Below are 14,062 nucleotides of genomic sequence, written 5' to 3' on the forward strand. Positions count from 1 at the left end.
TGAATGCCCCTCAACAGCCTGACAGAATTTGTGGATGGAACAGGAAGGAGGTTTTACTATGTTCAACATTCAGCACTTTCTAAGAGCAGACCAGGTGCACAACGGAAAGTCAGTAAAGTGAGTGGACCAATATAATAGTTGAGAGATGCACTGATATGGAGAAGCAAAAAGAAGGCACTGGAGAGTAAAGAAGAGCTTTTCTAAGAAGAGACCATTACCTTTCCTCCTTGCAGTCATTGCAGGAAAGTGCACATCTTTGATGCCTGAAGAAAGCTGGAGCCCAAACCTCCCAAATCTACAGCATGGACTTGCATTTTAAGATTTTAGACCATCACTTGTCCACTTTCCATACAGTCATCAGTGCTCATATTTTAGTAACAGCACTTAACATTGCTAACTGAACACTCTGGTTTCCTTTAAAGGTCTTATCCTCACATAAATGAAATGTGGACTGTGGTGATGAACAGAGAGCATCACTTGAAGTAACATTCCAAGGGTCACCATTGATATCAGTCATGAGAATGAGACAATGAGCCCATGTAAAGGATTGCTAATCCATGTCTAAGGCTTTTGCACTTGGCTTCTGAAAGAATTATTACTGTCTCTTGCTGGTCTCTGCCTGCGTTTGGACTTCTTTCTTTCTTTTCTTTCTACAGGTCAGAATCTGTATCTTTGGCTTTACAGGCACCAAACTTAGTACACGTTTTGTGGGATACAACAACACTTTTCCTATGCGATATGGTTTATTTGTCAACTGTGTTCAAAAATTCAAGTGAGCTGTTATTTCCTTTAGTCCACTAGCATTTTACATTTGTAATCTGTTCAGCACTTGATGGAAGATGACTTTACAGGTGGACAAGAGCATGCTCCCAACAAGTTTCACTAGTGTTACCTATCACCACCAGACTCCATACTGGTTGCTGCTGCTGTTCAGACAGCTTTCTTGTTGTCAGTTTGTGAGCCTGTATCAATCTGTCTCTTTTTCTGGGCCTGGATCTGTGACCAACCCTGCACTGACCTTTTTTGTGCTTACCATTTCTGTCTTGTCCTCTGATGAGGGTATGTGCCAATTAACTGTAAAAGAAGGATCTTTTTCACTTCACTTAGTGGCTGCAGATTTGGAGGACCTTACTTTTGCATTAGAGGCTGGGGCATTGAATCTTCATCATCTTACAATTCTTCACTTAAGGAATTTTCCTTTGTGAAGGTGTTGTGCAGTGATGGGTATCTGTTGTGAACTGGCCTGTGCATATTTTTTCATCAAAGAAAAGCCTTAATGCTTTCATAGGACAGTCTAATAATCCAAGGAGTGCAGTGCTTCTGTATATAAAAATCCTGGACTTAAATGAGAGACGAGCAAGCCATATGCTAACAAAACAGCAAAATCTAGATCCCAGTTTGGATATTTGGACTTGGCAGTTGTATAATTTTATCGTTTTGAACATACATTCCCCTTGAATCTGGTGATTGCATTTTTACTTTGTATTGTAGGTTCATAGGAGATTACTAAGCTATTGCCGTTAGAGCCCTTACAAGCCTAGCCATGTTAATCTCAAGTCACCCCAGGTATCCTTGTTAGATGGACGTAATTCTCAGGGCAAGTCCATGACCAACAGTGACTACTCCTGTCCATCAAGGACACTGGTGCCACCCCTGGGATGAATTTGTGGTCTCCCATCCATTTATCTAGGTTGTACTTAAGGTCAGAGAAGAGCTCTGCTTCACTTGAACTGGAATTTTATTCCAGAGGAGTGGCAATTTCTGTTTCACTTGAACTGGAATTTTATTCCAGAGGAGTGGCAATCTCTGGGAGATGTATCTCTCTCTCCAGCATTTTCTGTTAATGTCACAGGCTAGGTTAAGATCCCTAGAGTGAGTGACTCGTGTGCCATTTGACTTGCGGATGTGCAGCATTTCCATCGGGGCAGGGTCAGAGACTGCTTGTAGGCCACACACAAGTCGCTTCTCAGCAGCCTATAAGATACAGTGTACAGTGACAGGGCATTCAGTCTGTCCACACAAGTCATGGTTTGAAGGCCCAGTTATTTTCTGGGGAGAAACCTCTGTGGTCTCTCCAGATGCTGCAGGTGTCTGGTGAGGTGCATGCAAAAGGGAACATTGTAATCTGTTAATGGTCTAATGAACGTGGAGTACAGTGGCGTAACATCCTTAGACCTGGATGAAATGCCCTAAATTATGAGATGTGCAATGTAGAAGGCTTTCTTTAGCACTGTGGAAACTTAATGGTTGAAGTTCAGATTGCTGTCTACCCATATTCCCACATCACACACCACTGGGTTTGAACTTGGGAGGGGGGTGCCATCAGTGTTGTAATTAACAGGGAATTATGCTTTGCCAAATGGGATAATAATGTACTTCTTTGCGTTTAGTTTTAGACCATGGCTTTGGCACCAGTCATTTGTCTGTGCTAACCCTTCCTGTAATATGTTAACGTCTTTGGGGAACTCTATGATTGCACCCAATTTGCAATCATTAGCAAACTTGGTAAGCCAAAGGCCATCTACTTTAACCTGGACTTCCAAGAAATAGATTCCAAACAGTAAAGGGCCTAGCACAGATCCTTGTGGTACTCTACTGGTAGAGGTGGAGTCAGCAACTTTGACAGTATGTGTTCTGTCGGTGAGCCAATTGGCTACCCATTTAGTGACATAAGGGCTAATCCCCAATTTTTAATTTCTCCGAGACTTTTGGGTTTCTAATACTATGACAGGAATGGACCCCATTCCTAAATCAAAGTTCATGAAATTAGTATTGTTTCTGTCCTTGATGTCACCAGAAGTGCTCTTCGCAGCACCCATAATGTGCTCAGTAATGAATCTTTCTGCAAGTTGTATGGGGTTACATTTGTAGATTATTTTTATAAGACCTGTTGCTCCTACTGCTATTGGAACTGTCTGGGTATCTTTCTTCCACATTGCTCTCGATTCTGCTTGGCAATCCTGATATTTTATGACTTTGTCTCTTTGTATGCAAGACGCTGTAGTCACTGGGTGTGGTGATTTTAGTGATCAATGCTACCTCATTGGTTCTTTTGAGATTTCTTTCTTAAAAGCTGTCTCAGGTTTCAACTTTCTGTTACCTAAGAAGTTTAGTTGTGAGTGTTCTGCCATTTCACACTGTGCTAATCGAAGGAAAGGCACTGAGGAAACTCGGAGCTATAATATATAACATTAAGTATCCTGTTTTTTGTTTATTTTGTTCTTTATTTCTTTGTTATTTATAGCACTTTGTGTACTGTGTATTTTTCTAGCTAGTTTCACTGTGTGTGAGGTATTAACTGGAAATTGTCCACTTTTATTAAGCATCTGTTGGGTTGTTTTTCTGATAACTTGTTGCAGTTAAACTCTTTTTTTCTAGAGTCTCCTTTAGCTGTTTAAAACTTTCATTTAAAGGCTCACTGCTGCTTTTCAGCTGTGAGAAACATTTCTGCAGTTTGTTTCCCACCGTCCCTCCCTGTTGGTATAGTGTTTTTATAGTTGGTGGCTTTCCAGTTGCCCGCCCCTAGTGTAAATTTGATCTGGGACCCTCCTCCCAGTCTAGTGTCATTACCTCATTCTACCCAGTACAAGGAGAACATTTGAGAAGGCCAATCAGCTTAGTTTCTGCTACTCCTTTCTCTCTTTCCACTTAATTTTTTTTATTTATCTGCTTTTACTGTATTTGTGTTTCTTTCTACTTTATTTTGCTTTTGTGTCATCTTAAAAGTACTCAATTGTATTTATTACTGCTTGGTGTAACTCATTCTAAGCCTTTTAGTTTAAGCACTTGGGCTTCAGACCAGTTGTTTTACATTAAGAAGGTTTGTGGTCTGCACTGTAGTGGCAGAACAGGTAGCTTACATCCTTCTAGGTTGGGAACTGCTGATTGAGGGCTCAGTGTCTGTTATTCTAAAAGTGTATTAATTCTGGTTTAAGCACTTTGGCTTCAGGCCAGTTATTTTACATTAAGAGGGTTCATGGTCTGCACTCTTGTGGGAGGAGAGGCTGGACTCTGCCCTTCTGAGCTTGGAATTTCTGGTTAAAGGCTTATAGTGCCTGCATATTTGAACTGCTTCTTACTGAAATTGGTACACCTTGTTTGCTGTAGCATAGACTAGATCCAGGCCTGCTGAATCTAGCTTTGTTTGTATAACTTGAGCACTAATCAAGGCGTATTCAATTGTATTTATTACTGCTTGGCAGTAACTTGATTAAAGTGTAGCTATCATTCTAAGTCTTTTGGATTAAGCACTTGGGCTTCAGACCAGTTGTTTTACATTAGGAAGGTTTGTGGTCTGCACTGTGGTGGCAGGACAGGTAGCTTACATCCTTCTAAGTTGGGAACTGCTGATTGAGGTCTCAGTGTCTGTTATTCTAAAAGTGTATTAGTTGTGGTTTAAGCACTTGGGCTTCAGGCCAGTTATTTTACATTAAGAAGGTTCGTGGTCTGCACTTTTGTGGGAGGAGAGGCTGGACTCTGCCCTTCTGAGCTGGGAATTTCTGGTTAAAGGCTTATAGTGCTTGCATATTTGAACTGTTTCTTACTGAAATTGGTACACCTTGTTTGCTGTAGCATAGACTAGATCCAGGCCTGCTGAATCTAGCTTTGTTTGTATGCTTGTTTGCTTGTTATTTCCCTGAAATGCTAATTCCACCTAAAACGCGGCTTTTCAGCGATTCTGTGGATCCCTAGTGATGTCTGCATTGCTTACTGTACTTATTTCCTTGTTTCACTTGAAAGAAAGTTACTGTTTGTCGTTTTTGCATTTAATTTACCTGTAACACATTGCATTTAAGTTACCTGGCACTTGCCCACTAAGTCAGCACTAAAAAATTAAAAGCACTACACCCTCACAAACTCCCCTTGAGTACCTTGTTCCCCATTTGGCCCTTTTTTCAATTATAAAGGAATTCCCAGTACTATTCTAGCATGTCCAAAGGTCAGCTGTCAATCTCCTCTCTGGTCCAGCTGGTGAATCTGGGAATCTTGAGGCAATGTTACAACTGCCTCATGTACACAGACAACCCTCTCCTCCTCCCAACAAATTCCAACACATGTGAGAGATGCAACCATATAGCCAAACTGGAGGTAAGCTCTCTCAACTCAGTACTGGCGTAACCAGTCAGGAGGAGAAGGAAACCACACTCACTACAATTCCAGTCTCACATAGACCTACCACGACAGCAAACCAAACAAATAAACACACAAAAACATACTCGGAGGCTCTAAATAAAAATCTGCCTAAGCAGCAGAGACCTCCAAAGCAGACACCCAAGCAACCGCTACCCCAAAACAAAACACGTGCAACACATAGCTCACAAAGCCAGTGTGCCGAACAGTCACAGCCCTTAAGGCTAAACAACACACCTGATACACTTGTAATAGGTGACTCTATCATCAGGCACACTGACGTCCCGCTCACCAGGCTGAACAAGAAGGTCACGGTGAGCTGCCTGTCGGGCGCTAGGATCCGCCACATAACACAAGCACTCAGGTCACTCCAAGGCAAGTACAAATATGACTCAGTCATTGTCCATGCTGGTGTGAATAACCTGAGACATACCTCCCTGGACTACATGAAAACAGACCTAGAGGAGCTCTCTGAGCATGTAGCCCAGGCCGGTATGACCCTGACCTTGAGTAGCATCTTACCCTCACCAAGAATAATGCCACAATATGAAGACAAGATGATCAATTTCAACAATTGGCTTAAGTATTGGTGTCATTCAAAGGGGATCCAATGCCTGTCAGCCGGGGATGACATGCTCGACAAGCCACAATGCTTCGCTATGGACGGCTTGCACCTGTCACCCCTGGGCTTTCGGATATTGGCAAAGGCTCTTGCTACCCCCATAGTGCCTTTTTTATGCAAGGTTCAAAAGACAAACCCACCTCCATAGGTATCACAAGGGATAAGAAACTAAGAGTAATGCTACTCAACGCCAGAAGTCTAAACCTCAAGATGCACGCACTCAAAACTCTCCTTAGCATGGAGAACCTCGATATATGTGCAGTAACAGAAACCTGGTTCAAGGCTCCCGAGAGCACCCCAGCATTACTAGGTTATACCTCATACCATGCTTTTCGGCCCCAAAACTTGGACCGAACCACAAAAGGAGGGGGAGTATCAATATTCGTCAAAGATACCCACACCTCCAGGTTGGTGGCACAGCACGAAGCATCAGAGACTATCCATGTGCAACTAACAGTGGGTAAAACTGCCTTCCAGTTTATAGCCTGCTACAGACCACCCTCCCAAACCCAGGAACCCCACTCGGCCTTCCTGAGAACACTGGAAAGTATGAAGGTCTCTCCAAACACCATTATATTGGGCGACTTCAACTACCCAAACATAGACTGGGAGCATTACTCTAGCTCCAACACCCTAGCCCAAAGGTTCCTAGAATTTATAAACTCAAATGCTATGGAACAACTTGTTACCACTCCCACAAGAGGGGAAAACATACTGGACCTGATCATCACCAGCATGGGGACTCTGTGCTCCAGACCAGAAGTGTATCCCTCACTGGTAAGATCAGACCATAAACTAATCTCACTGGATATTCACATCCCGACCCCACCCCCTGCCCAGAAAACCACAGTGAAAAACTTCTCTAAAGCAAAGTTCACACTCCTCAAAACCGAGGTGGAATTCTTCAAAGCCCCCGGGCCTGTGGAAAATACGGCCCAGACCGCAGAATCCTTTATAAACGCATTTATGAACACCTTCAGGAATGCATGGATCATGCAATCCCAAATAAAACCAAGACCCAATCCTCCAAAGGCAGACGTCCTGTCTGGTGGACCCCAGCCATAAACAAACTATACAGTAGAAGGAGGAAGCTACTACATGATGGAGCAAAATCCCAAAAAGGGAAGGCATCTCTGATCAGTATTAGCAAAAAACTATGGGCACTCATAAAATCGTCTAAGGCCAGCTTCAAGAGAAAGATTGCACAGGACACTAAGGGTAATCACAAGGCTTTCTTTAGTTATGTTAGGAACCTGGGTGGGAATTCCCAGATATGCTCAGAATTAGTCCAAAATGACAAAAAATACACCGAACCCACAGACATTGCCAACATCCTAGCCGACAGGTTCAGCGCAAACTTCTCCCCCCCCCCCACCAAAAGGGCACATATCTATCCCAGCAGAGTGCTTGCCCCCCTGACATCTCAGATGCTCAGGTAAGAGCCGCCCTCTCCAAAGCAAAAAACACAGCATCAATGGAACCAGATGGTGTTCCCGGGCTGCGTCCTACATGAACTCCAAGAAGAGCTAAACCCAAACATAAAACTACTGTTCAATCTCAGCCTTACTACAGGATATGTACCCAAAGAGTGGCGTACAGCAACAGTGGTCCCTCTCCACAAAGGTGGTGCCTCAACGGATCCTGGAAACTATCGCCCCATAAGCCTGACTAGCTTGGTCTGCAAAGCTATGGAAAGGATCATCATGGACCTCATAAATAAAGATATTGGGGACCTACAGACACTGGATCCTACCCAGTTCGGCTTTAAGGGCAGATCCTGCCTCTTAAACCTGGTCGATTTCTTTGAAACAGTCACCAAGGCCATTGACAAGGGGAAGGTGGTCCACACAGCCTACCTGGACCTCGCAAAAGCCTTCGATACAATACCCCACTCGGGCATTATAGATAACTCACCAGCTTAAATATAAACCCCTATGTCACTAGATGGGTTGCAAACTGGCTCAAGGACAGAACCCACATGGTTAGAATTGCTGGAGCCATGTCAGACTCCAAACCAGTTACAAGTGGCATCCCACAAGGCTCAGTCCTGGGACCTCTTTTGTTCGGTATACATTTCTCGGAGGTACAGGCCAACACGGAATGACTGTGGCTGACCAAGTTCGCAGATGACTGCAAACTGAGCACCATAATAGACTCTCCAGCCGACACAAACATCCTATAAAAGGGCCTCATAGAAACAGACAACTGGTGCCAGAGCCATGGCCTCAAGCTAAACGCCAAAAAATGTATAGTCATCCCCTTTAGCAAAAACAAAGTGCCCACAAATTACCACATAGGTGGTAATCCATTAAGTACAGAAGAAGTAATCAGGGACCTGGGGACCCAAGTTGATAGCAATCTCTCATTTGACAACCACGTGACCAAAGTGGTTAGAAAATCATTTTATATAGCCCACCTAATCATGAAGGGATTCACATCTAGATCAGGGGAGGTCATCGTGCCTCTTTACTCATCCCTCATCAGGCCCATAATTGAGTACAATGCCCCTTTTGGGATGTACCTTACAAGACACCTGCAGCAACTGGAAAGACCCCAAAAGTACCTCACCAAGAGGATCAAAGGGCTCAAACAGATGCCATATGCTGCCCGGTTAAAGATACTCCAGCTCTACTCAGTGGCATACCGCCTGCTCAGAGGCGATCTGTGCCTGACGTATAAAGCCATGTCCAACCCGGAATTAATGGACATGCTGCACCTTAGAAAATCCAAATCCCATCGAGCTACACGCTCGAGAGACTTGAACCTCAGCACTGAAATAAATAGGACATGCTGGAGGGACAGATTCCTAACCCAGAGGCTCCCTTCACTCTGGAATAAAATCCCAGTCCAGGTTAGGCAGAGTCCCTCATTGACTCTCTTCAAGAGGAATCTTGATGAGTGGATGGGAGATCATAGGTTTACCCCGGGTATCACTTCTGTGTCACAGACAGAGGCACAGTATACTAACCTCGAAAAAGGGCATAGCAAAATTGATTTAAAATGGGTGGCAAAAGCCAAGCACACTCTGGCTAGGCTTATAAATGCCCTAGGGCAGATAGCCTAGTATGAACCTATGAACTTTTGTCTTTTTTCGTGGACCACTATATCTGATTTTCTTGCATCTGTCTTTTGAACTGTTGGTAATGAGTGATCCCATGTGATGTAGACTTCATCATTTTCTGTGATGCTTTGTGGCTCATGTTTCCAGTGTTTTTCAGCCACTGCAATACCATAATGTTTGCACAATCCCCAGTGCAGCAGCCTTGGCACATTATTATCCCTTTCAGTATACAGTCCTGCCATCAGTGTGCCGCAAGCAGCAATGAGGTGTGCAACTGTTTCTAATTCTGTTTTACAAAACCTGCATTTGTCTGTTCTCCCACAAATTCAAAGGACTTTGTGAACCAATGTGTAAACAGCCCACTATCTTGGGCTGCGAATATTAACCTTTCATTTCTTGGTTTGAATATGCCTCTCCTTAACCATTCCTGCATTCGATCCTGATCAACATGAGGTTCTTCCAGAAGTTTTCTATACTTACAACTGTATTTATGCATTTTCCACATTTCTTGCCTTCTCATGTGGTCCTACACCTTATATTCTTTCTTTTGTTTTTTGGCACATTCAGTTGCTGCCTGATTTTTATCTACTTCTAGTATGATTTCCATTCCTGCTTGAAGCTGATATGCTTCTGCTAGATTAAGCAGAATCTCCCTAACTGGGAGAGTTTCTCAATGATCCCTGAGTAGGGGATTGTGTCAAAGGCCTTAGCTAGGTCAAGATAAGGCAGTATGCACTGTCTTACCTTCATCCAGGGCTTTGGTGACTTTCTCAAAGAATTCTAAGTTTAATAAGCATAATCTACCCTTAACAAAGCCAAATTGTGCTGGATCTAGAGTTTGAAGTTCGCCAATGTCCTTGTTAAGGGCCATGATGATTCTTTCTATGGCCTTGCAGATGAGGTTGTTTAGACGTATGGGTCGGTTGATGGCCCCCTTTTGTGTAAGGGGATCACTATTGCTGTTCTCCACTCTTCTGGAACAAAGCCATTTCTCAGGCTAGGGTTAAACAGAACGCCAAGTAGCTCCACTGCATCCTGTTTTAAATTGCTTAGTAAGCAACCTGGAATGTTATCTTGTCCCATTGAGGCCGTGTTTTTGGCCCTGGAGAGTACAGATATGACCTGATATCTAGAGATACTAGGCAGAAGATTGGTATGCTATGGGATATGGCTGATGGGGACAGGAGGGTGAAGTTTGCGCCAAATCTGTCAGCTATTAGGTTGGCAATTTCATCTGGTATAGTATGAGTGGTACCATCTACTACCAGTTCAGCACAGAGCTGGGCATCCCTTTTTAGATTACGAACATAGTTAAAGAATGCCTTATGATAATCCTTTGCTAGGGATGCTGTTTTAGCTTCATATTTAAATTTAGAGGACTTTACAAGATTTCTGATTTGCTAGTTCAAGCTGTGGAGGGGAGTCTTCCTCTACTGAGTCCGTTCTCTCTTGTTCTTGGAAATTACTTTATTCCTCCTATTATATAACCTGCTTATACTTGAGTTCCAGCAGGGTGGCTTGCTTTTTCAGTAGGGACCTGGCTTTGATCTGGTCAGGTACAGCTGAGTCTATACAATTGCTTAAGCATTTATACAGGGCAATTGTGTACCATTGGAGTCATTGTTGTCTGTGATCGTGGGGGGGTATAAAACTTTTTATACCATCATTTAGTAGGCTGTAGTTTGCTTTGGAAAAGTGTTTTTTTTTTTTTTTTGCTACTTTGTGGGTGTCAGGTCCAGTAGTTAACTTCAAACGAGACTGATTTATGGTCCAACCTTACCAGAGAGGGCATCACACAGCCCCCATGTTGGTGAGTACTATGTCTAGGGCATTTGAGCCTCTTGTGGAGGTGCAGACTATCTGTTCCAGAACATTTGTATTGAGAAAGTCCAGGAACTTCTGAGCAAGCATATTTTTTGCTCGTGTATGTCACCCAGTTGATGGAAGGATAGTTGAAATCTCCTGTGACTAAGGTGTTGGTCTGTGTGGCAAGTTACCCCAGTAAGTCCAGTTAGGAATTGTGCTTTTCTTTGTTCATGGTGGGGGCCTATAGCTAGCAATGATGTGGCAGGGCATCTTGCCTATAGTTAATTGGATGTGGAGTAGTTCGAAAGAGTCATGCTATTTGACCAATCTCAAGGTGTACTTGGCTTTAATGAAGATGGATACACCTCACATTGGGTTCTTTCACTCTCATTTTGAGGTCTGAACTTGTGAAAGGCATTGTAGCCTTGCATGGCCAGGTTGCTCTCTGTGTCCTTGAACCATATCTCAGTTGACTGCACAGGCATCAGCATCTTCCAAGGTGAGGAGTGCTTTCAGGGAGTTCAGGTTATGATTAGACTCCTAGCATTCAGCAGCAGAACCTTAAGTTTGTCTTGAGTGGATTTTGCTACATCGGAAATTTTGTTGTTTTGACATTGCCTAAAATAGGCATTATGGGGGAGGCAAGCGCCTTTGTCAGTATCTGAAAGCCTAGAAGAGGGATGTGCAGACCATCTCTGCCAAAGCAGCGTGGCCTGTCGACCATGTCATCCCAGGATGACTGATACTGAATCCCCTTGGACTGACACCAAAAGCTAAGCCAATTGTTGAAGTCCGTCATTTATGTTTATATTGTGGCATCATCCTGGGGTGAAGGTAGAATGTGTAGGACTAGGGTCATGCCTGCCTGAGACATGCAATCTGTGAGTTCAGTCATGTCTGTCTTCATATAGTCCAGGGAGGTACATCTCAAGTCATTCGTGGACTATGACAGAGTCATAATAGTACTTGTTGAGTGACTTGAGTGCATGGATGATTTGATGGATCCTGGCACCTGATAGGTAGCTGACCATGACTTTCTCCTTGTCCAGCCTGGTGAGGGGGAAATCTCTGCATTTCACTATGGAGTTGTCTATGACCAAGACACTTAGTTTTGAGGTGTTTTGCCTTGGGGGCTTATTTGCTGAGACACTGGTGTATGTGTTTTTATGTGTACTGGTTTCTCTTTACATAGCAGTGTGTGCAAGTGGGTTACCTTTGGGGGGGGGGGTCTCTTATCTTTTGGTAGGCTTCTGAGTATCTCCATGTATGTGGGTTTGATGATCTTCGTGTTTCACTGTTGCGGTCATCACACTTGGGTTATCTTCCTGCAGGTAGCCCTCAGTCAGCCCAAATACCAGAGACTTAGTATTTCTGCGTTGGTTGCTGTCGCTCCAGGACTGATGTCAGGTCGTCAAGGTTATAAAAACAGGCAGCTGACGCCATTACATCAGTCTTTCTTGCCGAGGAGCCCGAAGCAAAAGCAGGTTTGCAAGTGCCAGTCAGCTGCTACCTGAGTTTTCGTTTACGAATTGAATAATCCTGACGTCTTCTAAAGCGAAGTACCCCGTTGGGGATCCTTTTTTCTTGCTATAACCAATGTCAGAAAAAGTTAACAATTGTCTTGCCTGTGGAAAGTAAATACCACACACAGATTTTCATTCTTACTGCGTCACCTGTTTAGGCCCAGACCATGACCTACCTCACTGTCGGTTTTGCGCCTTGTTCAATGCCTGTACCATTCATCGTCGGACTCTCATTGTCGCTAAATTCTTTCACTCTCGATCTCTGTATTCCGAAATGGCTTCGGTAAGCTTTCCAACTACTGATATTCCAAAAAAATGTAAGGATAAAGACAGAGACAGACTGCACAGGTCCAAAGCTGCAGACAGCGCTTCCGTTAAGCTAGTCGCCAGTTCGCCAGTACTCAGTGAGGTGCTTTCGCAGCCCCTGATGCCCGCTTCTATGGATTCGCAGGCCTCTACAGAGACCTGTTCGGAGTCTGGTATACCGCGAGACTCTTCTTCGACTATGGAACCTGCGGATGTCTCTACCTTGGATGGGTCCAGAGCCACTGAGCAGGCACTGGCTTCTGAGGCAGTTCCGATGTTCGATTCAAACCGACTATTTCAGTTTTATCTAAAGCTACTGAGTTTCTAAGGCCAAGAGTACGCACTATGCCTAGAAAACCAACGACCAAAGCGCATGCACCTGCTCCTTTGCCACGACAACAAATGCTTGGAATGGCAGACACCTTATTATGCTGATTAGGGGAAGTCAGCCTTCCCCTGCTAAGAGGTAGAGACCATTCCCCTGTAGCTTCAACCAAGCAGGAAGTCCAATGCCTCTGCGGTATCTGATTATGAAGACACGCCCTTATCTGCTTTTGAGGATTCAGATGCAGAGGAATCCATTCCCTCTGCCTCTCCTCCAGGGGATTTTCTTTTGGTGAAACTTTACATACTTTGAGAGCATATCCACTGGGAATGCCAAGACTATCCTCAGTCCAAAAAGAGACTCAGAGAATTTCTAGATTTGCCACAGCACAGGCCTTTATCAATACCCCCCCAGTCCTGGAAGTTGTTGATGATGTCTTTGTGGAATCCAGTCTTACTCCTGATACTTTACCCCTTGCCCCTAGTAAACCAGGCAGGTACTACAGAGAACCTGACACTCACAAATTTCTTTTCAAGGATCCTACTGCTGACCCAGAGATAATTTCCCAGGTGCCTAAAGGTATCAAGGCAGCTACAGCCAATAATCCCACCCCTTCCGACAGGGATTCCAGAGCTTTGGACAGATGGGTAAGAAGGTATATACCTCTGCAACTCTTGCCATTTGAATTGTTAGATGTTCTTCGTTCCACATTGCTGCAGTCCTTACTATTGGGTAGTCCGCTGTCCAGTCGGCCCGAATACCAGAGTATATGGCTGACGTCGGTCAGGGCGCATTAGACTGACGTCAGTACGTCAGGGTACTAATGCGCATGACCGACGTCATATCCTCAGTCTTTTTTGCCGCATGGTCCGATGCAGAAGCAGTTTTGCGAGTGCAGGTTGGCGTTCTGAAATATTTCCGAAGCCGGAGTTTCAGACCGAATCAGAGTTGGCTAAGTACCCGTTGGGGAACATTTTGGTTTTTCTTGCCTCAGTATTTAACCGGATGTCAGAAAAAGTGAATAACTGTATTTCTTGTGGGAAACAGATACCTCATAGGGATTACCATACCTTGTGTATACCTTGTTTAGGGCCTGAGCACGACGTTGTTGGATGCCGCTCTTGTGCTAGGTTTAACAAACGCACTATTAAGAGACGGTTAGACTGTGCCAGGTTAGTGTTTGGGAAGCGTTGCAATTATAAAATGCCGTCGGATGCTCCGACGCCCGCTTCGTCTAAGAAGCGCAAGGACAAAACAGCGAAGCCTAGGGTTGATGAACCGGCAGTCCC

The 14,062-nt window shown here is 44.2% G+C and overlaps 1 protein-coding gene across 6 annotated transcripts in view; it reads left to right on the plus strand.

Moving 5' to 3' along the window:
- Positions 1–14,062, plus strand: part of SEPSECS (Sep (O-phosphoserine) tRNA:Sec (selenocysteine) tRNA synthase) — a 1,234,889-nt gene that overhangs the window by 443,662 nt on the left and 777,165 nt on the right. The gene's annotated exons all lie outside the window — the stretch shown is intronic.

The sequence above is a fragment of the Protopterus annectens genome, chromosome 2.part1 (assembly GCF_019279795.1).
Source record: "Protopterus annectens isolate FY-2018-M chromosome 2.part1, PAN1.0, whole genome shotgun sequence".
In the NCBI taxonomy this organism is placed as follows: domain Eukaryota; kingdom Metazoa; phylum Chordata; order Ceratodontiformes; family Protopteridae; genus Protopterus; species Protopterus annectens.